The sequence below is a fragment of the Anser cygnoides genome, chromosome 2 (genome assembly GCF_040182565.1).
Source record: "Anser cygnoides isolate HZ-2024a breed goose chromosome 2, Taihu_goose_T2T_genome, whole genome shotgun sequence".
Taxonomy (NCBI): Eukaryota; Metazoa; Chordata; class Aves; order Anseriformes; family Anatidae; genus Anser; species Anser cygnoides.
In genome coordinates, this window is record NC_089874.1 from 121332867 (window position 1) to 121359950 (window position 27084).

Here is a 27084-nt window from a genome sequence, read left to right on the forward strand (position 1 = left end):
TTATCCAAAAAAAACCAAGTATCTTACACAAAATAGATAAGAGGTTGCTCTGAAATGATCTATCAGCCCTTTCTTTTTATGCTGTTTACTTCCTTCTATTTTTTGTATTCAATATTTTCCAAGTTTTTGCCTGATTGAGTAATACTGGTAAGTCCATTTTAGCGTAAGCCATCTATTTCCTTTCTTGTTTTAAATGTTATATTTAAATGTTAGTATTATTTTTAATTTGGGGTGCCACTCTGATTTGTTAAGTCATTCTGACTGATTGTGATTTTCTATTCCAATATTCTGGGAACCATGTCGTCTTCTCCATCTCTCTTTGTCTGTCACGGACATATACATTAAATTCAGTGCGCTTTGTTCTTACCCATCTTTTAGGAAGCCTGGCTTTGTCCTTATGCTCAGCATTAGTCCCATTAAGTACTGAAACATGGTATTAAAAGTGGTATTAATTTTTAACCTTTTCTAGGGAAAATATAATTTGAAGTATATAGCAACCTTCTTCCTTCTTTGTCCTCTGTTAAGGAATGAAGAATCTTCTTCCTTAACCAAAACTCTTATTGATTTTGGGAAGTCCTGCGTTATCCCAGTGTTTTCTGTTCACCCAAAGACAGGATTCTTTGTTCTATCTTTCCCCCATTCCTTATAGGTTACCTGTTTACACTTAGTGTTCCTTTAAAATCCATTATTCAGAACTGAATTTGGAAGCATTCCTAACAAGTTTTCTTTGACTGGAGGGAGAATTCTAAAGAATTTTAGCACTTTAGACTGGGAGAACTCTAGCTTCATAAATATGTAAGTTCCTGAGTTCATAATTCCTTTTGATTTCCCTTAATGATTTTCCTTTTTTTAATCAAAAACACAAGCATAACAAGGCTAAACTAAAACTGCAACAGCAGTTACAAATTTTTGAATATTTAATTTGAAAATTTATGTTTTTAGTGTTTAATGTTTACCACAAAATAGAATATTCAGATACCTTGCAGGTTTATGTGAAATTAGAAGTATTGATAGTACATCTTTCTTCTACTGTATTTTTTTGCCAAAAATTCTTGATCAGATTATCTTGCTGTCACAGCAAATTGATAGTGAATATAGGTGTGTATGTTTTCCATTTGAATCAGAGTTCAGCACTGATGTCATGGAATCGAAATCTTTCATTTGTAGCTTGAGTTAATAAAATACAATCGCAATACCAGCAGTATGGAGGAATCTCCCACACAGCCTGGTGAGCACCCTGGGGAGTATGTTTTAACCATGGTGCATAGTAAATTAGCTACTAAGCATCCATTAATGTTAATGAGAGCTCCATGGTTGATTTCCTGAGCACTGTGCTGAAAAGATACCTTGTAGGTATTGGTTTTAAGCCTGGCTACCATACTTAGACTAATAAAATATACTGTAAAAAGTGAACAGACCATCTAATTGAACCATTAAAGCCCTCCTTACAGCATAACTTACACAAGGCAAGTTTGTCAATTTGCAAAATAAAATCAATGCAGATTAATAGGAGACGCTTTTCAAATATTGTGTAAATATATTATTTGTATACAATATGCAAATCAAGAATCAAAAAGAAAGCATAAAATACATTTTAAGACTGTGATTAGAGCTTTTCTCTGTTACTCTGTTAACTATAGTAATCAGATACAATGGGACAAATTTCTGATGCACAGCATGAAGTTGTTATAAATGAATGTCAGTTCCATTGAAGTTGTATATCCATCATTATTTTTATTGTTAATTCCATTTCAGTGGTTTAAGTCACTTAGCTGTAGTTTCTATTCTCTTTTAAACTGCGTTTTGAATGTTGATACTTCAAAATATAATGACAAAATTTAAGTGGAAGGTGCAGATGTTACATTCTTAACTGATATATTTCCAACTCATGTGGTGCAAGAGGCGTCTCTGATTACACCAGCATTAGCTAAGTTGTCTATAAGATGAGACAATGCTATTAAGCATCAGGATCAAATCTCAAGGAAATGTTTTGTAATTTCATTAAAGTGGAATATGATTTTTTTCCCATGCACTGGTTGGGACACGTAGTACACCAGTCCCAGAAACCCATACAATTGAAATAGCTTTAACTTAATTAAAAATGAAACACATTTTAAAGTATCTTCCTTAGATATAGATAAATACTGACTGCATTTATATTTGTATGATAATCAGTTGATTTTGTCAACTCACACTTGTCTCCCTGCAATTAAGCTCTGGTTCCTTAGCCCTTAGTATTGAATGTACAAGGAGAGAAATCCTCAGATTTGATGTTCCTTTTTATGGATAATTCTACCACTGTTCAACCCATATAGAGTTTGCAACTGGCAGTTTCTTCCTTAATCTCACAGTAAAAAAAATCTCAGAGAAAGAGAGAAAGAAGCTTTCTAGCATTTTACTTCCATTGTGAATATATTTCTTCAGTTACATACATTACAAACAAGCTGTTTCTATTTTCATCTGGCTTATCAAGGCCACATTTTTATTTGTTAAGATTATCTCAGTGAAAAACAAACAAACAAACAAACAAACAAAAAAACACCACAAGACACTTGTGTTGTTCTAATGGCAGAGGTAACCATGTTACCATCTGCCAGAAAATGAGAAGTGCTAGTATGGAATCTTTAGCAATTGCACAAAGTGTAAGGCAATCCATTGATTTTATTATTTATTTCTTAGAACAGAGCATCAATCAGAAGTACTGTGCAAGTAGAGTGTAAACAAAGAGTGTCTGCCCAAAAAACTTAAAACATAACCTCAACAAAAATATATCAGTAGAGGCTGTTCACTCTAAAATAGCTTCACTCCTGGGCTTCAGATACTATGTACATCATTCAGTGCTCATACAGACTGTGTGATAGTTTTGCTCTCTGCATAAATAAAATCTAGCGTGAAAATACCCAATAGCCATATTCCCTTGGATGTACTTGTGAAAAATCAAATTCATGACTGAAACTATTTTCAAAAACATGGCATTTAAATATGTTTAAATACATTTAACTGCCTATGGTGCAACTTCCTTATTAGGTACTAAGTAAAGTTCAATGGTATGTTGGCTACAGTGATATACATTTATTACAATATTGGGTCCCTAAGAAGCATTTACATCACCATTTGGAGGTGCCCTATTTTAGGAAATTCGGTGTACAAATCCTGCAGTGCGAGTGTGTGCCGTAGATTGTCAGTGTTGTTTCCAAAAGGCTTTTTAAAAGGCTTATTGGCTAGCAGCTGTTCACGGAATGAACCATTATGGTTTTACGCACATAAAGAATCCTTAGACTTCACATTAATGTCACCCCTTTTAAACTCAGTCACGCTATTCAACTTCTCTAATGCATGAAGTTAGGGAAGCATACAAAGCTACAGATCTCTCTCTCCTGGAAACATACAAACAAATTTCAGCATACTATTCACCTTACCAGTTCTGTCATGCCTCTGCTCCCTGCTCCAAGTCACATCTCTTCATGAGCTATTTCAATTGCAAATGAATTTTTGATAAATAATTAGATACTGAAATGCCAGTTTGAGATGCCTTTACCTATACTACCATCTAATTGCTTACAAAATTTTCAGGTAGGCTGTCTTTGCATTTTTAAATGTTCCCTCTGCCATATTCTTTCCGATACCAATCTGCTTTCTAGTAAGGCAAGCACAAACTAGCCATTTTTTTCTTCTATTAAACAGACATAGAATAATTCCAAAAGCTTAGTTTAACTTATCCTAAGATGATTTAAGAAACTAGTGGTCCCAGGGATTGATCAAAGCTATTACCCTTACCTTTACAATACTCAAGTGTTCAGATTTTAGCTTTCTGATCAAAGCGATACAGCACATGAAGCATTCCAGCTACAATAATACAAAGGTGCCCTCTGGGAAAAAGAGACTAGATCTTCCGTGTTAATGCTCATCCATCCTCTAGATTATGTTGCAAAGCAAAAATTCAGGATGTTAGTCACACTTCAGGTTTCTCACACCAGGTTAGATTCTTCCATGTCTGCATGGAGCGAATGTCAATTATATACCTAATCCACAAATAAAGCTGATTCTCTAGGTTTACAAATATAGGTGATCAAATTGGATCTTACAAGAATAAATACCAAGAAAAGTCAGTATTTAATGTTTGAAACCTTATCTATTTTTAAGACTCTCCAGTCCCATAACTGTAAAGCATAATTATTTTAATAATCACAGAGCAAAAAGATGCTGAAAACATCTTTTCACAAGCTTGTGAAAAAATATGTTTGGGATGAGGGAGTAAAATGTATATTATTCTTCCTACATCAATCTATTTCCAGGAAGCTGCATCCAAGGATACAAAATAGTTTATTTTGTTCAGAAGATTAAAATTAAAAGGTAAAATGAAGATGTTTAGTAATAGCAATTCTTCTGCAGGAAGCATACATACACTCAGTGAAGGTTAGCATATTTCATAGCAGTACCTGCTACAACATTTGATAGCAAAAGCAAAAATAAAAATAAATAAGTAAAAAAAATGCTGGCACTTAAAACTGGCAGTGTAGCTATCCATTTAAAACCCTGTATCAGATTACCAATACCATGTGATGTCTTATATAAAGCTGGATAACATTCATGATCAGTTTGTATCCAGTACAAAGCTTCTCATAAATAAATAGGGCTAGAGGCATGTTTTGATGGCAGAGGGCAGCATACTGCTCTGTTCTCATTGAAAGATGGCCCTGGTTTAGTAAAGATATGTTTTGTTGGCAAAAACTCTGCTATCATCTGGTTAAGTGGAAGGATGTTCAGACATGAAGCTCAAGCAAACATTTTCGCTTAATCTTGAAGGCAAATGATTTACTTTGTAGCATTTCAAGGCTATTTATTTTACAGTACAGCAGCTTGTTTGCCTGGAATCAGTGTGACTCACAAAATCTTGTTAAAAAGGAATATTAGGAGGAGGAAAGAGAAAAATAAAAACAAGGAAGAAACAGAAAGAGCTATGAGGAGTTAGAAATACAAGTAGAAAAAAAAAAGGAATTAAATGTGAACAATGTTAGAAGATAGGAATATATCAAGTAAATATAAATTTAACTTTATCATTCATTTGAACCCTTTAATGGAGCCCTGTTTACTCTGTCCAGCAGTTTCTCTTGCAAATAGCTTCACAGGCATCAGTGGGACAATTCCTGAGAGTTACTGCATTTTTATGTGAGAAGTGGACAATATAGTCTTTCAGAAGATAATTAATAGAAATGACTACAGAATAGTCAGAAGCAAGGGAATATACATTCTATAAAGTTAAATATTACATTAGTGGAAAAAACAAGGTAATTTTATTTACTAGGAACCTGGCATTAATCAGCCTTTTAATGCATGTGCATTTATTTCACAATCACACACAAGAAAAATCTTATTTCACCCATTATTTGTGTATTATGAAGTTGACTAATTAAAGGAAATTCTAAGTCTTAGACCTTTCCTCCCTTCTTGCTCTCCTCCCCCTAGCTTCCCCTCAGCCCCCCCAACTCCTTCCATGTATACCTTTTTTTCCCCACTGATGAACAGGAAATTATAGTGCAGCTACTATTTTAAATGGAAAAAACTATTCACCTGGAAGATGGTACTTAACTTAATCATAAGCTGTCAACACAGCAGATTTTATAGTCATCCTTTGAGTTCTTTCCCACATCAACCTCGTCAGCTATCTTTTCCTGTGTTACATAAATATGGTTAAGTTTTTATATACAAGTTTAGCCTATCATTTTCTGTAACACCTTTACAGAATTACCTAGTTCTTCATAAAAGTCATTAGTGTTGCTATAAAGAAGCTAATTTTGAAGTCAGCTCCAGTTAAGGAAACATTAGGTAGTCACTTATCCTCAGAGTCAGATTTCTGGTAATACATGTATACAGCAATGCCTTAAAATTGATCTCATCTGAAAAATATGTTTTATTTCAGATTTCTATATATTACATTTTGCAAGACACTTTCAATATGTACTACACACCTCCTTAGTCTCTCACATTTTTTGGCTTAGCTTGTTTTACGTGGTAGTTTTGCTGTGTAACAGGCTTGTTGTTTTAGCACAGTGAATCAAAGATAGAGTACATGACAGCTGAGGATCTGTTTTTCCATTTTCAGCAACCAGTGATACTGACACTACCCTTAAAAACAGCTCCTTTGATGTGCAAGTTAAGGATGCCTCTGTCACTGCAAGTCAATGGCCAACAGCCATCATTTCTTCATCATTTGTATGTAGGTGTGACATCCTCCATCTGCCTCTGTTGCCACTTATCCAACAATCACGGGATTTAAGGAAAACATGTAGGTAGACAGAAGATAGACATAAGACCTGCACAAAGGATGGATTACTCTCTCATCCTCACTGAGCACGGTATTAAGTGGTGGAATGGAAATGCAACTAAGAGACAGAAGGATTCAGCACAGTGAGGGGGACATATGAAATAATACCACACAAAGCCCATTGCTGCCCAAACTGATCACAGGCACATGCTGAGGTTGTGCTGTGAGGTTCACATGTGAGGCTGCGACCTACATGAAAAACTATTATTTCTACCACTGAAGACAACCACAGTGGCAGATTTTAAGATCAGTTATCTGACTGCTTATTGGGTTTGGCTGGAGTCTAATCAAAGTTCTGTCTATACTGGTTCTTGTACAGGGGAACAACTGATTACAACCAGTTCTCGGTTTCCCCTTTTACATTATCCCGTGCAAAAATTCTACATTTCCTCTAAGTGTTTTTCTTGTTCAGCATCCAGAGAACACCTCAATAGCACAGGACCTCTTTGTGTGCAATATTACAAGTCATCATTAAAATCAATATATGATATATTTTAATTTAGGACTTCAACCCCATTAAAAGGAGAGAAAATTAGCAGTTAATAATCTCTAATTCTCTTTTTCCTGTGACAGTGAAGTCAATGACGCTTTTACCATTTTACCCAGGCAGCAGCTTGAACTTCTCCCATTAATGAAGGAGTAGAGTGAACATAGAAGTGTTGTATGGGCACAGTTTGGTTGTGGGCAGGATCCAATAGTATCTAACAATAGTATCTAACAAAATAAAGAAGTAGTAAAAAGACCAATGAAAATTGGATGTCTTCAAACAAAAAAGACCTTTAATTAAAACAAATGGATATTGTAGGAGAACTCTGAAAAACGAAACCAAAACAAAACACAAGAAACAACGCAACAACCACAGCATTCTACAAATACACTCATTATACACTCTTAACATTTGTTGTTCCAGTATTTGCCATTTTCTGGCACGTAGTTTTTCTATTTTTTTCAAATAAATTTAATATTACATGAATATTTTTATATTTGTTGTCATTTGGACATATTAGTCTATGAGAACAGGAAAAGAAAAAAAGATGTGTAAAGGAAAAAGGATATTTCTAAATTATATATATATAAAAGGCACAAATGACATTGTCTTACACTATTTATTCCTAAATGAAATGTGTGCTTTTTTGCATCAATTTCAGCTAGGAACAAGTATTCAGAAGTATAGGAAAAATGATTTAGAAGTATGCTTCCTAAGTGTGTAAAGAGACTAGAGGAAAGCAACACTATGTTATATTTGTAAAAATCCTCATACAAGCAGCTAAATGTGACTATTCAAGCTGTAATGTGCCCATCACATTTGAAAAATCTATCATCACATTCTGATATTTAACATTCAAAATTGAAGAAGTTCTTTGGTTTTACAAGGAGTAGATATAACTAATAATTCAATTGCAATACAAATGGGACAAAGTTGTTCCTAACTTGTACATATGAAACATCAGGGCTGGATTACTGCAAAGACAGAACAATGTAACTGCATTAAATAATCAGTGCAGACATATTTGTAAAGAAAATTGGTGAAAAACAGAAAGTTACAGAACTTCAGTCAGCCACAGCTCAGAAACACTCTAGGAGCAGCCAGTACCACAGAATAACCTGCAGCCTCTTTTGCCTGTCGGGCCTTCAGAAGTCACAGGTGATCTAGCAGCAACAAATGCTGTTTCAGCATACCAAAGGAGCAGCTGGTTAGCTTAATGACTCTTCAGATGAATGATATTAGTGGAAATCCATGGCATGTTAGGGGTAGCATGATTGTGTCTTTCCAGGGATCAGACATTAAAAGTTAATAGCTAAATCCATTGTTTGGACTCTGGAAAAGCAAGTCAGTGTAGTTGCTTCCAGTATGGAAATCTTACCCAGAACAGAAAATTCCAAGGGCACCATCTTACCTCTTTGCAAATGCAGATTACAAAACTAGATGGAAAACTTATCAAGGCCTTGGAGGAAAATGTCTTTTAAAAACTGTTTTTAAGAGCCTTCTGTAGGACCATGAATGTAGATTTTTGTTCCACCAGAAAATTAATTGATTTTTCCTGTAGTTTAGACAAATCAGAAAGAAACTGCAGATATTAAGAAATTGTACTAGTAGGACAAAGAAGTAGACCTTACAAAAAGAGTTCCACAGTACCAAAGACCTAACAGGAGAGACAGGGACAGAAAATGATACTACCTAGGCTATGCTACATACAATAATACAATAATATAAATACAATAATATTAATCTACAATCAACAATCTACATACAATAATAACTAGATGGAAGGGTCCTGAATCAGACATGCGGCGATAGGATACTTAAATACAGAAAGCAGTTATTCCCAAGCTAATGATCACAGTCCACTATCTCATGTCCTCAACAATATTTAGTTATTTATTGACCAGTATGGATGTTCTGCAAAACTATTTAGACTTAAAGTTCCTCTAATAGAAGTGTGAATTCAGGCAAGATCAGATAAAGCTAACTTTATCTGGTAAAGCAGTGTTCATAGATACATGCAATTTAGGGTGAAAAACAGCCTTGGTTGCTCTCCGGAGGCAACCCTGCAGATGCCAGGGTAGAGGATGGTAGTACGGTACCTGCATGGCTAGTAATCAGGTGATATCTATAGAAGAAACATGATGATGGTCCACAAAGCAGGACCATCACATAGCACTTTTCACTACTGTGCCTCACAGCTGGGAGATTTAGGTTGCATATTCTTAACAGAAACAACCTTGCCGTTGCTTCCATCAGCTCAGTCCCCAGGCTCTTCAGAGAACAGATGAATAATTCCATTTGCAGGACATGATACCCAGCTCTTCACTTCTGGGGCACTGTACCATTACTGGCACTGAAGTTAAGATAATCACAGATGAATGGTCATGTAGTTTGTCCACATGATGACACAATCCCTAAGGTCATTATTTGCAGAGAGCTCCAATCAGCAAATCAGACATTACAATGACCTTAAAACTAATCTTCTCACGTAACAAAGAGACTTTTGTGGCAGAAGATTAATTATTTGTCCTGGCAAACTTGGATGATATCTCTATTGTTGTACTTAATGGTGGCTATGAGTTCTAAAAAGCAAAGGAAAGAAAAACAAACAACAACAACCAACCAACCAAACAACAGCAAAGCATTTAATAGCATTGCCTCCCCTGTGGTATATCCTGTTCCAGCCTGCTCTCACCTTAAAACTTGCAAATGGCTTTTACAAGAAAGAGATTCTGAAGCTTTTATGGTTGTTTTGAAAAGAGACTTCATCATCACACTGACTGGCAGCAGGGAAAAGCAACTTAGGAAACTGCTTTTTCAAGGAGTATGTGAGCAATACTCTAACAGGAAAAATGTGATAATGCCACAGCAAATGCAGAAAGAAAAATTTCAGAACCATCACACAGCTGATTCAAATTGAAGGGTGTTAAACAGGATTTGACCAGAACTAGCTTGCACATTTTCTACATTGCATTCTGAAAAATATTCCTTCAAAATGTGCAAAGCTGGTGAAACTATCTCAGTTATCAGTAAAGGAACGGTAAAAATAAAAGTATATGGGGCACGAAAAATGATGTTTATACAGCCATGAGATTTTAAAATTCAATCATAAATTTTAAAATTAAGTTCAGGGTTGAAAATACATACAGTCCTTCACAAAAATGTCTATACTGAGGTTCATCATTGCAGTTTGGTTACATGATCTTCAAAACTGTTAACTATGCAACAGCACTGAAAGTGAATGAAGGACGGTACTCAAACTACACCTGAGTATTTGTAAATGGACTTGAATATATTTTCTTCATAAGTCCTTGTTAACTCAGATATGAAGATGTTGTCGATACTGCCTTTTTTATTCATAAAATAAGAAATTCTTCCTCCCAGGTCTTCATTCCTATCCTACAAAAATTTTATTAGTAAGTACACACACTCCAGAGATTATCTCTACCATTATAAAGAATATGTTTTGTTTCCTCATGGTTATGATACTATAAGCACTGAAAGCATAGTCTTCCTGAGTAGTGTGATAAATTGTGATCTATCTTTCCACAGAGCATTTGCAATTCCGTCATTACTTCCTATCGAAATATTTTAAAAATATTTTTATTTTTTTAACTTTAAGTTAATTTTTTTAACTTTTTAACTTTAACATATATGTTGCTGTTTAGAAAAGGATGCTTTTGGTTCTCAAATGTCTGATTGAAATTTGCCATAACTTGACATGAATACAACTAAACTGTGAGGTTTATTTCATACATATCTATAACAGGCACAGAAGAATAATATAGGTGAAGTCACGATTTCATGTGGTAAATGAACAAGGTACAATACTAAATTATCCTTTGAAATTCCAAGTGTTAGCATATCATTTCTGTCTTCTGTCAGTTTCACAAATCTATTTCTTCCTTTCAAAAAATTAAAAATTGCAAGTGCCTAAGTATTGCATCGTTTTCCATTGCTTAGCATTTGTTTTGCTGTTCTACAGATACAGAAGGAAATATATCTTGTGCAGTAGTAGGCCATCCTTTCTCCCACACCCGTCACACAGCGTTGATGAAGTCAGCAGGAATGGAACGTGCTGCACAGCTCCAGGCTGCCAGCCATGGGCCAGCAGGCTCCTGCAGCCAGGGCTGCATTTACTACACCCTGTTGTACAGCAGCCATCACTTTGCTGGGAACAACTTCTGCTTCCCATGGAGTGGGAGGTCAGGTAGCTTGTTCAAAGAAAGCAGTTCTCTTTTCTATCAGGCATCTTGATGCTAGAAAACACAGCTAGCAAGCATGTTCCAAAATGAAGCCTGCAGGCTGAGAGGAAGAACATTTACAATATGGAATTGATCCATTTTAAGCATTCTAGTTGGCAAATGTGCTAAAGTACTTAAAAAAAAAGGGGGGGGGGGGCTGACGGAGGGAGACTAGAGTCTGCAGCAGATAATCTGGCATGAATCAGGAACAATATTTTGTAGGTGGGCCCAGTACAAAGCAAGGTCCATTAGGCTCAAAGGACACTGCAACAGAACAATGGAAGCAGACAGGAAGTCTGCACAAATAAATATGCCCATTGGGCCAGTGCCACTGCCTAGCATGGCATAGATACATACAGAAGAATTATACGCTAAATGGTGCAAACACAGTCCAGTCCATCTGTCATAAACATTAAGTCCAAAGGCCACAGGTGCAAATTGCACTAAAAAGTAAAAATTACACCCAGACAGAGACCACTTCATGTAATATGGAGAAGTAAAAAAAAAGGCAAACCAAACCAAACTAAATAAGTGATTTGTTTCTAATCAATAAATGTTCTCAGAACAACCTTGTCCTTGGCGATTTCTGCTTCTTTCTTTCCCTCTGTCATTGTACATGCATAACATATATTTTATTTCACAAAAACACTTTGAGCATTCAAGACCAATTTTAAGTTAGTTAAATAAATCTACTTGATTTTGGGGCAAAACCGTAGACAATTTAAAGTGAGATTCAGTCCTTTAGCGTGTTGAGAAGAAGATGTGTTTTCCCTTTGGAAGCAGAATCTTAGACTCCAGGTACAGTTTGAGGAATATACACATAATAAAAAACTTAGTGAAAAGGAGGAGAATATGCTTCTCTCTCTCATAGTCCAGATAAACAGAAGGGAAATTGCCATTAGTTAAGCTTCACAATGAAGCAAAGAATTTCTGCTCTTTAGACATTTTACATAACACTTGTAGGTGACACTGATGTCTTACAGTGAATCATCTTGAATATGTTCTCTGTATCTCTGTAGATTATGTATCTAATGCTCTCTACATGTCTACACACCAAAGAAAGTCCTTATTAGAGGGTTTTATCTTCCCTAGTCTTCTTATTTCAGAAAAATCACAGGCTGGTAACCAAACAATCAGGGCTAAAAGGGAGCAGGCTAATGAAGAAGAGTTCTAAGTACAGTCCATCCAAGAGAAAAGAGTCTCCAGATAAAACACTGACGTTCCAATATTTTATGTTTAGTTACCAAATCAACTGTATCTCAAGCCTGTGGAAATCAGAATTTCAAGTTTTTCCTTCTGTAGGAGCAAACTGTTAGTTGCTGAATAAGTACTTCTTATGTTGTCAGCTGATTAAATGAAATGCCAGTTCTCTAGCAGCACAGAGTTTTAAAGTTTCAACCAAAAGCAATACATCTTTAATGGAGTGCAGATACCACTAGACTCCTGGTTTAATAAACAAACAAAAGCCATGCAAGAATATCATCATATTCCAACCGTATAATTCCATTTAAATCCTTGGCAACCCTATTGTTGTAATGCAAAAATAAGTAGTTTTATTCATACAAAAATCTCCTGAACTTTTTTCCTCCACAAGAACAGGTATTATCTATCCATCTTATTCAGCATCACACATTTTACCTCATTCACTTCACTGGTGAAATCTGGCCTCCACAAATTACTGAATAAACCTGATACCTTTGTGATAGCACTAGCCATAAGATTACATAAACAGGTGAATAGGATGTCCTGCATTTTCTCCTTCTTCTGGCCAGACTTTTAGTGTACTTGCAGCTAAATATTGTAAAGATTTAATGTTACAGAAACCATACCCTGGTCTGCATCAAAAGAAGCAAGGTCAGCAGGTCTAAAGAAGTGATTCTCCCTTCTCTGCTCTGCTCTCGTGACAAGCTACCTGGGATGGGGCTTTGAGCAACCTGGACTAGGGGAAGGAGTTCCATGGCAGGGACTAGATGTTTTTGAAGATTCCTTCCAACCCAAACCATTCTATGATTCTATGAAAGGAGTCAACTGGATGTTATTTCAAAAATACTTAAGCAGCATTCAGGAACTCAAAAGTCCTATAGTTTTCAAATTTTTAAGAGGTGAATAAGTTAATGTGATAGGATGAGCTGGAAGTCTTGGCCCAGTCCCACAGCTATGACATCATTGGCATAAGCGAAACCTGGTGGGATTAGTCCTGTGGCTGGTGTGTTGCAATAGATGGTTACAGGCTCTTCAGGAGGGACAGGCAGGGTAGGCGAGGTGGTGGGGTGGCAATGTATGTGAAGAATGGGCTGGACTGTGTGGAACTTCAAGTTGGCGATGGCAAAGTTGAGAGCCTCTGGGTAAGGATTAAGGGAAGAACAAATAAAGGGGATGTCGTTGTGGGAGTCTATTACAGACCACCTGGCCAGGACGACAACACTGATGAATTATTCTTTGCAGAACTAAGAGATGCCTCGAGATCGACTCCCCTCGTCCTAGTGGGGGATTTTAACTTCCCAGACATCAACTGGGATCACCACACAGCTGACACGAGCAAGTCCAGGAGGTTCATAAAGCACCTAGATGATAACTTCTTGGTGCAGGTGCTAAGGGAGCCAACTAGGAAAGGCGCCCTCCTAGATCTGTTGCTGGAGAACAGAGAGGGACTTGTGGGAGACGTGGCAATTGGCAACCGTCTCGGTCATAGTGACCACGAAGTGGTTGAGTTTAGAATTTATGGTGACAGAAGGAAAACAGCCACCAAAACTTCAGCCCTGGATGTGGGGAAAGCAGACTTCAGGCTGCTCAGGGAATTAGTCAGCAAGGTCCCTTGGGAAACTGCTTTTGAAGGCATTGGTGTCCATCAGTGCTGGTCCATCTTTAAGCACTGCCTCCTAAAAGCTCAAGATCAGGTGATTCCAAAATATTGGAAGTCAGGCAGGCGGGGCAAAAGGCCGGCCTGGCTGACCAGGGATCTTCTACTGGAGCTAAGGCGAAAAAAGAAAGTGTACGGCTGCTGGAAGGAGGGTCAGGCGACGACGAAGGAATATAGGGATGCTGTTCGTGTTTGTAGGGAGAAAATTCGTGTGGCCAAAGCCCAACTAGAGTTGAAGCTGGCCATGTCTGTGGGAGACAATAAAAAAGTTTTTTTTAGATATGTGAACAGAAAAAGGAGAACCAAAGAAAACATAGGTCTGCTACTAGATGTGGAAGGTATCCTCACAGACAATGACATATGCAAAACAGAGAGGTTTAATGCCTTCTTTGCCTCTGTCTTCAATGCTGATGATGGGCTTCAGGACCCAGGGTACCCTGAGCTGGAGGACCCTGACGGTGGGAATGATAAACTCCCAACCAACCCTGAACGTGTGCGGGATTTGCTGCTCCACCTGGATCCATACAAGTCCGTGGGTCTGGATGGGATTCATCCCAGGGTGCTTAAACAGCTGGCTGATGTCATTGCAGGACCTCTCTCAATTATTTTTCAACGATCTTGGGAATCTGGTGAGGTCCCATTGGACTGGAAGCTGGCAAACATTGTGCCAATTTTCAAGAAGGGTAAGAAAGAAGACCCTAGCAATTACAGGCCTGTCAGTCTCACGTCAGTGCCTGGTAAAATGATGGAGAGGATGATCCTTGAAGTTATTGAAGCGCACCTGGGGGACAATGCAGTCATTGGTCCCAGCCAACATGGGTTCATGAGGGGTAGGTCCTGCCTAACAAATTTGATTTCCTTTTATGATAAGATCACCCATCTAGTCGATCAAGGGAAACCAGCTGATGTGATCTTTTTGGACTTCAGCAAAGCTTTTGACACGGTTTCCCATAGGATACTACTGGACAAAATGTCCAGCATACAGCTAAACAAAACCATCATACGATGGGTGAGCAATTGGCTGACGGGCAGGGCTCAAAGGGTTGTGGTAAATGGGGCCACATCTGGCTGGCGGATGGTCACTAGTGGGGTCCCTCAAGGCTCCATTTTAGGGCCAGTCCTCTTCAATGTTTTTATAAATGATTTGGATGTAGGTGTTTTAGAAGGTGTTTTGAGCAAATTTGCCAACGACACCAAACTTGGAGGAGTTGTGGACTCGGATGAGGGTGGAAAGGCCTTGCAGAGAGATCTGGACAGATTGGAGAGCTGGGCCATCACCAACCACATGAAGTTTAGCAAAAGCAAGTGTCGGGTCCTGCACCTGGGGCAGGGCAACCCTGGGTATACGTACAGACTGGGTGATGAGACGCTGAAGAGCAGCCCTGCAGAGAGGGATCTGGGGGTTGTGGTTGACAGCAAGTTGAATATGAGCTAGCGGTGTGCCCTGGCAGCCAGGAGGGCCAACCGTCTCCTGGGATGCATCAAGCATGGCACTGCTAGTCGGTCGAGGGAAGTGATTGTCCCGCTCTACTCTGCGCTGGTGCGGCCTCACCTCGAGTACTGTGTGCAGTTCTGGGCACCACAGTACAAAAAGGACATTAAACTGTTGGAGAGTGTCCAGAGGAGGGCGACGAAGATGGTGAAGGGCCTAGAGGGTAAGACATATGAGGAGTGGCTGAGGTCACTTGGCCTGTTCAGCCTGGAGTAGAGGAGGCTGAGGGGAGACCTCATCGCAGTCTACAGCTTCCTCGCAAGGGGGAGTGGAGAGGCAGATGACCTATTCTCTGTTATCACCAGTGACAGGACCCGTGGGAACGGTGTTAAGCTGAGGCAGGGGAAGTTTAGGCTGGACATCAGGAAGAGGTTCTTCACCGAGAGGGTGGTCACGCACTGGAACAGGCTCCCCAGTGAAGTAGTCACTGCACCAAGCCTGTCTGAATTTAAGAAGCAATTGGACTGTGCACTTAGTCACATGGTCTAAACTTTTGGGCAGACCTGTGCGGTGTCAGGAGTTGGACTTGATGATCCTTATGGGTCCCTTCCAACTGGGGATATTCTATGATGCTATGATTCTATGATACTAGAAAATGTTTGATTTGAATATGATGAATTAACTCTTTAAAAGAGATAATGATGAAGAGCATCAATCTCATTTTCCTAAAGTCTCAAATTGATAGCATTTAGGAGAATGTTAAAATAAACAAACAAAAAGATCTCAATGTACAAACACTGATTTCTAAGACCTATTTCTCTACCTAATACCAGAGGATTATAGTATTCCGGTTATCATTTTTGCCTTCACGCTCTGGTGACATCCAGTTTCCCATAGCCTGAACACACTTCTATTTTGATTAACAGAGGACTAGACAAAGTCTCCATTATTTTGCTGTTCCATGTGTTATAACCCAGTATCTTTACAGGTCTTTATTCCTGCCCTGTTGTTGCATCAATAGCTGTGACTTCAGCTGCTCCTACTTACTCTGCTTCCCCCTGTCCTCCATGACCAGGAACAACCACAATAAAGTTTCTTCTCGCATTGAGTAGGACTGCTTGTTAAATTGCAAGGAGATAAGGAAATATTGTTCTAATATTTTCACTTCCAAACAAAAGTGCATCAGAATTTTTGATTTCTCTGACACACTTCTTTCTTCCTCAGCAAAAATGTTCACATCAAACTTCAGAGGAAAAGAACAAAAACAAGACATAAGCAGCATCAAATCAAATCAAGGCATGGTTCATAATCCATACACCATCCATTCCCTACCAACAGCATTCAATATTCTGGCAGAGTACCTGTACTCAGTAAATTTCCTACATGTTAGGAGATATGACAAGAACCCCTCCCCTGAAGGGATCATCGCAGCATTCACAGGAGGTTCAGTGACCTGTATAAGCCAAATTTGATGTTTTTTCATTATTACCTGTGTGAAAACAATACTTTGTCTTAAAATGTGCAGCAGTATCCCTACTGCCTAACTGCAAGACAATCTCTTACATTTAGAGATTCGTTAGATCTTCTTAATAAACCAGTCTCACCTGATACACTGAAATAGGTGAGCTCACTTAGGAGGAAGAAGGTACTATTCACTTGCAAGAAAAATGTTATTTAAAAATTTCCTCAGTATTGCTCTACCTAAACGTGTTTTTGTTGTTGTTGTTGTTGTTTCTTTGTTTTTCTTCTTCAGATTAAACAAGCCCTGCATTCTCAGAGTCTCTTCACAAGGCATATACTACCACCTCTGATCAACTTGGTAGCTCTCCACTGAACTCATTCCATTCATTCCAGTTGATGAATATCTTTCTGTCTTGTCTGGGTGTACCCAGAACTGGATGCAATATTCTAGATGTGGCCTAATTAGTACCAGCTTAAGGGAAATAATAACTTCCTTAAATCAACTAGCTATTTTTCTGTTAATACAGAAAATACAGTGCTCCATCAGCCTTCATCACTGCCAGCATACAGCGTTTAGCCCACTGTACACCAGGACAGTTATTAAACAGGACAGGTTCCAGGATAAATCCCCAAGAAACTCCACATATCACAGGCACAGAGGCAGAGTATGAACCATTACCTACTACCCTTTCAGTCTGGTGACCTCTCCAGTTTTATGCTCATCTAGTAGTCCATCCATCTACTCTTTAACACTAGACCTTGAACATGAAAAACTGTGGGAGACTGCTGAAAAACTTGCTAAATTCAAAGCAGATAACATCCCCTGCTCTCCTTAACCATGAATCTAGTTGTCATCATGTAATGCAATAGGGTTGTTCAGGAATTAAAAACTACTACTCTCAATCACTCTTTTATCCCTTCATTTTCTCAGAAATGGCTTCCAAGAAGAACAGCTCCATGATTTCCCCAAGGATGAAGTGAATCTTACCAGCCAGTGAGTCTTCACTGTTTCATCCGTATGGCCTTTTTTGAAGATGGGCACAATCTTTCTCCTATCACTTGGTACCTTCTTCGATCTCTACAACTTTTCAAAGATGGTAGTGCCCTTGCAAAGAAATCATCCAGTTCTTTCAACACCCTTTGTGCAGCCCATCAGGGAACTGGATGTGCCAAGTTCTTGCAAATAAATCCCGAATAAATCTTCATCTCATGTTGGTTGTTCTCCTCTTCTTTGAACCCTGCCTTGAGACATAGAGCCAGTTGATGATGACTGAAGTGAAGAAGTTTTGAGTATTTCAGCCTTACTTGGTTTTGCTTTCACTAAATTGCCTGTCCCATTCAAGCAGCAGGCACACATTTTGCTTCTTCAGCTTTTTCCTATCCATTTAGTGGTAGCAGCTCTTCCTGTTGCACTTGATGTGCCTTGCAAGTGTCAATTTCTGCTGAGCTTTTGCTTACCTAATACTATACTGACATGTCAGGTTAACGTTTCTCTATTCTTCTTTTGCAGCTTGAGCATGTCTCCATCTTCTGTATACTGCCTCTTTGTTCTGGAGATACACCACAGATTCCCTGTTTAGCCAGTCTGATCTTGTGATATTTCTACTCTCATCTGCCAGATTCAGATTATTCTTGGCCACTTGTTATTCCAAGGACAAAAAGGGATGTTCTGGATCTCACAGAACTGAGTCCTGTACTTCTTTACATCAGGTGGTTTTACACAGTATACACTGACTTTATTCCTGACACTTCCTGATTCCCAGCATGAAGATCCTTGCTACCTTTCTCCTAAGTTATGTAGATCTGCCAGATTTATTCACTGCTCAGATCAAATGTTAGGAGATCTGATGTGTTCAGATTCAAGTGCCACATAAAACCATTAAAAAATCAGGTATGACAGAGGTGGTGTTTCCACTGGAGATGGAAGAAAGATTATAAAACCTGTTGTACTCAGGATACCAAAACTTGCCTATCCTCAAAGAAACATATGACCCTGCAAAATGATGCTGTCCACAACTGCAACATGAGCTCCAAAGGCGATCTTGCTGAACCAAAGTCTATAAACTCAGCCTGCACCATATTGGCAACATAAACTGCTGGAAACCTTGTCTGTAGTTTGATTCCAAAACTCTGTTCTATTTTGTCACATACTATGTGTAAGTATTCACATTTTCTGTGGTCATCTTTACCACCAGCATTATACCACCAGAAAATCTTTACTCATACATTTTCTTTGAAACAGTGTAAATCTGCAAGGAAAGTGGAATATTGTTTGACACATGCAATCATGTGATTAACACTTCTTTTGGAGCACTACTAATAAAATTATTTACAAGGAAAAAAAATGCAATATTTCTGTGAATCAGGTTCACAGGAAATGGCATGTGGTTCTACTCCATGCTGTTTAAAGCAGATAGTATTTTTTAGGACCATATTCCACATTCCATTCAATATTAATTAAATATTTTCTTAAATTTTAATGTCTAAACAAAATGCATGTCAATATGAACTTGTTGATACCTCCAAAAATATTAATGATAATTGTCCAGAGAAACTTAGTAATATGTTCTGCATGTATTCATATATATATATATTCATATGCAAATCATAAGTATTCTGATAAAAAGTCAATACGTATAAACATAGATTAAAAGTTTTCAGAAAGGCACACGTATTTTTTTTGGACCAACAAAAAACGTGCATTTTTACTGTGTTGGGAAAACCTAGTACATACACCTCAATTTGAGATTTGCCCTTGAAGTACAAAAGGAAAAAATAAGACTGTATGCTTGTTAAATATCGTAAAGCCTATTATTAATGTTCCCTGACAGTATATTGAGCAATCACAAACATAGACTATGTGAGCTCCTTTTGAGATAAAATTGTTATTCTACAGTTAGGGACAAATTCTATACTTAGGGTCAAATCCTCTTTCAGAATAGACATGTTAAAAACATAAAGGTCTTCAAAAAATGTTTAGCTTGTAACCAGATCGTGAATATGTTCTACAATATATATATATATATTTCTTATTTATCTTACAGTTAAGCTGACAGAGTGAATTTTGACCTCTTAGAAATGCATAGTTATGAGAGAAATAATTCAGAAATTGTCTATGAAAAGGAAGTGATTTTCAGGGTTTCTAGAAAGCCTTAATTCCTTCTATACCTCAGTTTTAATGTTGAAATTATAAAGGTTACAGGTCCTCATCCTCAGGTCACCATCTACAATAATTTTTTTCTGGTATTGGGATATATAAGACACTATGTCTTGGGTTGAGCATCCTATTGACATCAGTGGGAGGTGAAGAATATCAAGAGGACACGAGAGTATAAAGTTGATTCTTGACATATGATAAAATGAGTAAATGAAAAACAAAAACCTGATATTTATTTGAGCTACACAGCAAAAAGGACAGGTAATAAATTCTCAACAGAACTTTAGGACAAAATGAAACAAAACAAAACAAAACAAAACAAACAAACAAAAAAACCCAGCTATGCTGCCCAGTCTAATATGACCAGGGAGAAGTACTATTATGGATCAAAACAAAATTGACTCTACATATATGCATCACGAAAATGGTTGATCCACCAAAAGTGAAACCGTTATATTGATATATAATACATCTTCACGAATTATACCAATCCTTTAGGCTGGTACTTTACTCCTCATATGGGTGAATAATATCTTCTTCCTCCTTGGGGAATTTTGAAGTTACAATTTCTTTGACAATGTTTATCATTCTAATTTATTGGCTCTAATTTATTTTAGGTTATTTTGCAATCTGCAGATTGATAACGTAATTACAAGTAAGGAACCTTAATTAACTCAATTTCTAGTGCAAACGCCACAGTGTCCTTGTTTATATGCAGAGATTTTTCACTAGTGAAGCTATCTCAAATTACAGATCACCACTGACTGAATTGAATTAGTGTTATTTCCATCTGGACAGAAGCTCACAATTTTTTGATACATGCTTAAGCAGAACACACAGCTTTATAGTTCAATGACAGTTCTTTCCATATCGGGTAGTGCAAAAATATTAGTCACCACTACACACACACAGACACAGACACACACACACATGGAGAAATCTATCCCTGATTTGGAAACAAAAAAACACACACCATAAAACTTAGCTGTATGGTGATAGGATAATTGCATAGCTACTTTACAGAGAAGAATTAAAAAAAAAAAATCATAGAGATCAGAAAAGAGGGGCAAAATGAGAATATAATGTTACTATACCTATAAGAATGTATGAGAGTCATATCACAATCAAGAAAATAATAAACATTAAAATCTAGCAAGAGACTGAGAACTTCAGTGATAAGATAGACCTTCTGTTCATTAATCATGAACAGCTCTGCTGTAATCTTTTATATTTGGTCTGGATACAGATAAGAATAGCAAACTTCTAACATAACATTATACTTGATTGAAATACATGTTTCCAGCAACATTATTTTGGTCCCCGAATTTTGGGGTTTTATATCCCATATGTTACAGAAAAAGGCAGACCAGATGTTCATGAAATATAACATGTAAACAAACTTAATTGAAGCAATACAAATACTTGAACGTTTGTACTTTAACATCAACTGGCTAAAACCAGATTATTTAGTATTATAAGAACCACCTCAATCTTTGCACTACTTTTCAGGAAAGGCACTTGATGGGGAGAGCTCCCCCTCACAAGTTCTAATGAAGAGTACCAGTTACTGTAAATGAATACCTTCACTGTGGCTCAGCAAAATATGATTTCTCACAACCTTTACACCCAGCAGAAACTCTGATGTATGTGAAAAAGTATATAGGAAAGTATTATGTGCCAAAATAGTATAAACATCAAAAATTTATCTGGGGAAAGAAGCTGGTTTTGACTTTGGCATTCAAATTTATCTACTTAAAACACAACCAAAGCCAACTGTGAAATCTGTAGTAAATGTTGTTTCTTCACTCCCCTTCAAATGAAAGGAATTGAACTGAATCAAAACCAAGTCTTTGGTAAAAATTTTAGGCTTAAAGTGGGAGTTGTCATTTCACACCCCATCACTCATATGTCTCCTGTTAGATTGGACCCTCTGTTATGAAAGAAACAAGATTATTTCTAAGTTTCCCTTGTTTCAGGGGAAAAAAAAAGGGGGGGGGGGGGGGGGGGGGGAACAGAAACGAGCCTGTACAGCTCTTGACGTTATCACTGATTCACAAATATTTCTATTGACTGCCAAAACCAAAATTTTACACTACATCTGTAAAGGGTGTTCTTTCATAAGAAATTCAACTGTACTGGATTGTAAGACCTGTATGTGAAGCTACAGTGACAAAAGTGGGGAAGAACATGTCACAGGCCAGATACACAAGAGTCATTTATCTCTATCTCCTTCCCACCTCAGTTTATGCTGTTGCTGCTTTAAAGTTATAAGGGAATTCCTTCCCTGCAGTAATCCATTCTTACAGCTCTCCAAACATTCGCACTTAGGCCATTTGACTCCAATAGCATACAACAGAACACCCTGTGAGAAAGGGTTGCTGTGTAGTACTTGTCACCTTTAAGTGCTTGAGAAAACATGTAAAATAAAACGTGTTTTTCAAAGATGCTGGATACTTTCCAACGCCTCTGTAATCCATTTAAAGAAGAGCATGGAAGGTAAGCAGAACAAGTGAAGAGAATTTTCAAAAATGTTTACAATTCATATAGTTCTATTCTCTCTTCTCTCTGAAGGAATTGGGAAAACTCTCCCTAAGCTCATAGACAGCAGATGTAAGTCAGCATTGAAACCAAAATATAACATTATTTTTATCTGGTGATAAAATTCTTAGGATTTTTTTTTTAATATTCAACAATTAGAGTTTAATAGCAATGTAGTTTTCAAAGTACTTAGTACATTCCACAAGGAAACAGAATGGGAACATGCAAGTTGCTCTTTCTAGATCCACAAAAAGCAGTTCAGAACAGAAGCTTTTCGGAGATGAGCTTTTGCAGCTAATACGTGTTGAAGGATCTTTTCATGCACAGACTATACAGGCCGATTCTTTTCCTTGCTTTAAATCACAAAAGGAAACCACGAGCAAACAATGGCTTTAAAAAGTGAAACAAAAGATAATTCAACTTTATATACAAGGTCTGTTTGCCTCCCTTACTCTCTGTGTTACACACACACACACACATTTATGTATATACAAGGAAAGGAAGACAGAAACTTTAAAACCAACACTTAACTTCAACTATCCAAATTTGCTACCTAAAATGAGAAAAAAAAATCTTTTTTTTTTTTTTTTTTTTAAATTCAAGTATCTAAAAACTTTTTTCCTGGAAATAATCCTTTCTCATAATTTACTACACTGCCATCAGCTAAATGCATTCGTTGCTGCAAAATGTATAAGTATTACACGTTACTTTCTGTAATAATTACACAAAATAAGCAACTTTTCATGAGCTATAACATGCTAAAATGCGTGTTGTTGCTTATATTCCTCTGCTTAAGCAGTCTGTCATTACCATACTGTCCCAAGTATTTTTAAACTGTCGTTTTGAAGACGATGACTGTGAACGACTGTAAGCCTTTACCATTTTATTTTTAACGGAAAAGCTAAAAATCAAAAGTACAGAGTATAAATACACAAAGCTTTTTTACATAGCACTCCACTTCCATTTCAACACTCTGTACTGACCTCTACTGGTTAATGCTCTGTAGCTTTTGCAGTCTCTTGTTTAACTTCAGGGATAAAATAAACTCTTATCCCCCCACCTTGCTAACTTCTCTCTGACAGAAATTCAAAAGAGATCAAGCTTCCAACTATTTGTGGTAGCTTATACATAGGAGATGAGACACTAAGGAAAATCATCATTAAAATCAACAACAACAACAACAAAACTAAGAGGTGTAGAAAGATATTAAAATCAGAAAACTCCATGTTAACACTTTGGGTGTATTTTTTATGATTGAAGAATTCATCACATTTGTTTTATTTGCTGTCCCATGTCCGTATCATTAGCTGTTTGGCATAAAGTCTGTATTTGTATTATACAGTACCCAGTGTCTGACCCATGATTAGGACCAGAAGTATTACTGCAACACAAATAACAAAGTTGTGAATATAAATTCATCATCTTCAATCATCCTCATTTGACAGACTTCTGCTTCAGAGAACATGCTTGTCTGTAGAAGCCTCTTCAGAAAAAACATTTGCTCTAATTAGGACGGAGCTGGCAGCTTATCTACCACACACCAGTGGATCAAAGTACAGTAGCAAGTTTGACATTATAAAAGTGTCACTGTGAATGCTTTGTCAAACCCAAGTCATTTCCCTGTCTTACTGGGAGCAGTGACATGGTCACCCTATCTTTTATATTACTATGTCAAGTTTGATCAATCTACATCCTAACTTTTTACAAGAAAAAAAGCCTTAGGTCTTTATGTGCCTTACAGTAAAAAGCAACTCAGGTTAGTCATAAGTAACTAGCAAATTTTTCCATGCTCATTTACCAAAGAGCACTTTCATTGTCAGCAGCACCCATGGTGCAAAACTTTCCAATTTTAACAACTTATTTTTAGATTTCTTTGATATGCAAGTATTCAAGTATGAATAACAGCTTTATATATCGTGAGAACTTCATTTCCTTTCACTACTCTATCAGTGACTCCAAACAATTTTTTTTTTGTTTGTTTTTGGTAAGTCACCTGTTCTGGCTGAAAAAAACACGATTGTTCAGTACCAAAACAATGAAGCTTTGTTGTTCTGTTGGTATACACACTAAAGCACATCACATATTGTTAATTCAGTTTCAGAACAGCAAGATGGCTATTATTCATGAAGCTATTTTGTGTAATAATGCACTTTTCTTCCTTTTTTCATAAAACCCCATTTAGATCCTAAACATAAACAGATCACTCAGATCATTGAGCCTGAGCCTATTATAAATAAATAGCTAAACTACATCTGTTCTTAAAAAAAACAAAACAAACAAACAAACAAAAAAAAAAAACATAAAACAAAATCTTCCATGACTTCTTGAACTCTCAGCTTTCAAATCTCTCTCCCTTCCTCTACCGCTGCTAAACCTTGCATCGCTGCATCGTAAAGCTGTCAGTACTTGGGAACACGAGCAACAAATCAGGGAAATCCAAAAGAGCCGCAATCAAGCAGCGCTTTCCTCTCGATGCCGGGGGAACGTGGGATGCCAGCACCCGCGTTTGCCCCGCACTGGCCAGCAGAGGGAGGAGAGGGGGTGACCGCACAGCCGCTAATCCCCCGAGCTACATCGCCCAGGAACCCGTTTGCTGTGGGTCCAAGCAAAACTACAAACGGCAGTCCCAGTTGTAATGTCTGGTATGAAAACCCGCATGATCTTGCCCACAAAATGCACTTTTTTTTTTTTTTTTTTTTCCTTCTTACCTTCACCTAGGGAGTCAGTGCAGGTGTCCAGAAGGTCGCTGTCTCCTGGTCTTGCTGGGTTTACCACCGCTCCGGTTCTCGTGCTGCTGCTTCTAGGACCTGGCTGAAGAACTGGACCTGATCCGCCTATTCTCTTCTGTGTTAGAAAGAAAACAATTTGATGTTCTATCACTAGAACTGGGCCTTTGCTCAATGCATCAGAGAAGTACATAACTGTTCTGAGATTTGCAAATAAGTGTCTTTTTCCACAAGTGGGAAATAGAAAATCTAATTAAGACTTATAACTTACAAAGGAGTGAAAGACATAGATTTTCAATGAAAAAAAGTGTTGGCTGGATCACAGTGAAACCATCTTCTTTTCAAGAGACATTTTAAAGCGGTATTTTCAGTCAGTTCTGTGCAAAATATTCCACAACAGCCCCAATAACTTTTTTCCTTACCTCTGGTATCCCAGTGAGGTCACATTCTGTTAAAAACATCCTGTCAAGCTTGGTACAAAAGGGTTCCAAAGAATCAGAATGCAGAAGCTATGTAACTTGCTGACTAACTTTGCTCTGTGTTATTTACCAACCACACAAAGAAAATGCTGTCTATTCAAAACACAGTTCAAAACTCTCTTCACAGAAAGTGAGTGAACAAACAGTCCCATGTCCGATGCTGTAGTCACATCTCCCATGAGGCCCGGTGATAGCTCTGGGGCATGGGACGGAGTGACACCACCAGCACTCACTACAAGGCACTTCTGTAAACAACTTGTGTGTGTGTGTGTGTGTGTGTGTGCAGAGAAGGAGGAGGAGGAGGCGGGTGTCACTTTATCTTAAGATTATGCTGCATTTGCTTTATCATCTCTAAGCAGAACTTCAGACTTGCTTTGCCTACTGACTGCATTTGGTTTAGTACTTGGGTGATCTTTTCCTCTTTCTAACTTTTGTTTTCTTCCAGAAGGGATCTGAAAGGAATATCTGGAATTACCTTAGGATCTAGGCTTGGAACCCTGGAGCCAGGATAACCAGCAGAAACTAATTCAAATTCTTCCAAACCCATTACAGAAAGAGACAAGGAAATTCAATAGTTTACCTTTCATCACATCCAGCAAAATTCAAGACAACTGTTGCAAATATTTTGCTTTCATTCATGCCCTCAGTTATAAAAGACATAGCCAAACTTTATGTGTTCAGTATTACCAAAACTCAAAATAGGGATTCTGAACCCACATAGTGACTTTGCCTCACTATGCAAATTCATTCTTAAGGCAATTTGGGACTGTTATAAGAAACATAGAATGTTTACATTTTGGATTCTAGTTTGGTGATTTTGAGTACCCTTAAAATCATAAAACTCCATGAAAGTTTTTTGTTATTTTAAACCCATCTATTCTTTGGAAACTGCTAGCCAGAAAGCCATATTTTTCCAGACAACAGAAATATTATTTTCAGACCACTGTAGGAAGAAAAGTACCTTATAGACCCAGTGGTTCCAGTACAGGCCACTGGCCTCCACTCACGCAAACCAGTCCAATGCTTTTCTTTATGCTTGCAATAAATCACAGGCAACATCTATTTCAAGATGTGGAAAGGTGAAAAATTGTTCTCATTGATCTCTTTGCACTTTCATTCTTTAACAATCCAATCAGCATTGGAATCCTCTTTCTGGCACCCAGTATAACCATCCAGCAGCCATTGCCATATTTGGAATTTTTATTTTTTATTTTACAACTTCCTAGTAAATGTTTTTTCTTATGCTTTCAAAGGGTCTAAAACACAGGGATTATAAAACACCTGTTGTGTGTATGTTTGTGAGAGCACAATGTGAGACTCAGTGACATTATGTTGTAAAATAAACAGTAGTCTGCTTTTCCTTTTGTGAGGTCTG

The 27084-nt window shown here is 37.6% G+C and overlaps 1 protein-coding gene across 2 annotated transcripts in view; it reads right to left on the bottom strand.

The window, feature by feature from the left end:
- ST18 (ST18 C2H2C-type zinc finger transcription factor) overlaps positions 1-25840 on the bottom strand; it is a 178108-nt gene extending 152268 nt beyond the window's left edge. The window contains exons 1-2 of one of the 2 annotated variants that reach the window (XM_013184970.3): positions 25653-25840; positions 25213-25348 (exon numbers count right to left, since the gene is read on the bottom strand). The gene's annotated coding sequence lies outside the window, so the exon portion shown is untranslated. The other variant, XM_013184971.3, reaches the window with a different exon arrangement.
- Positions 25841-27084: the final 1244 nt, after the last annotated feature.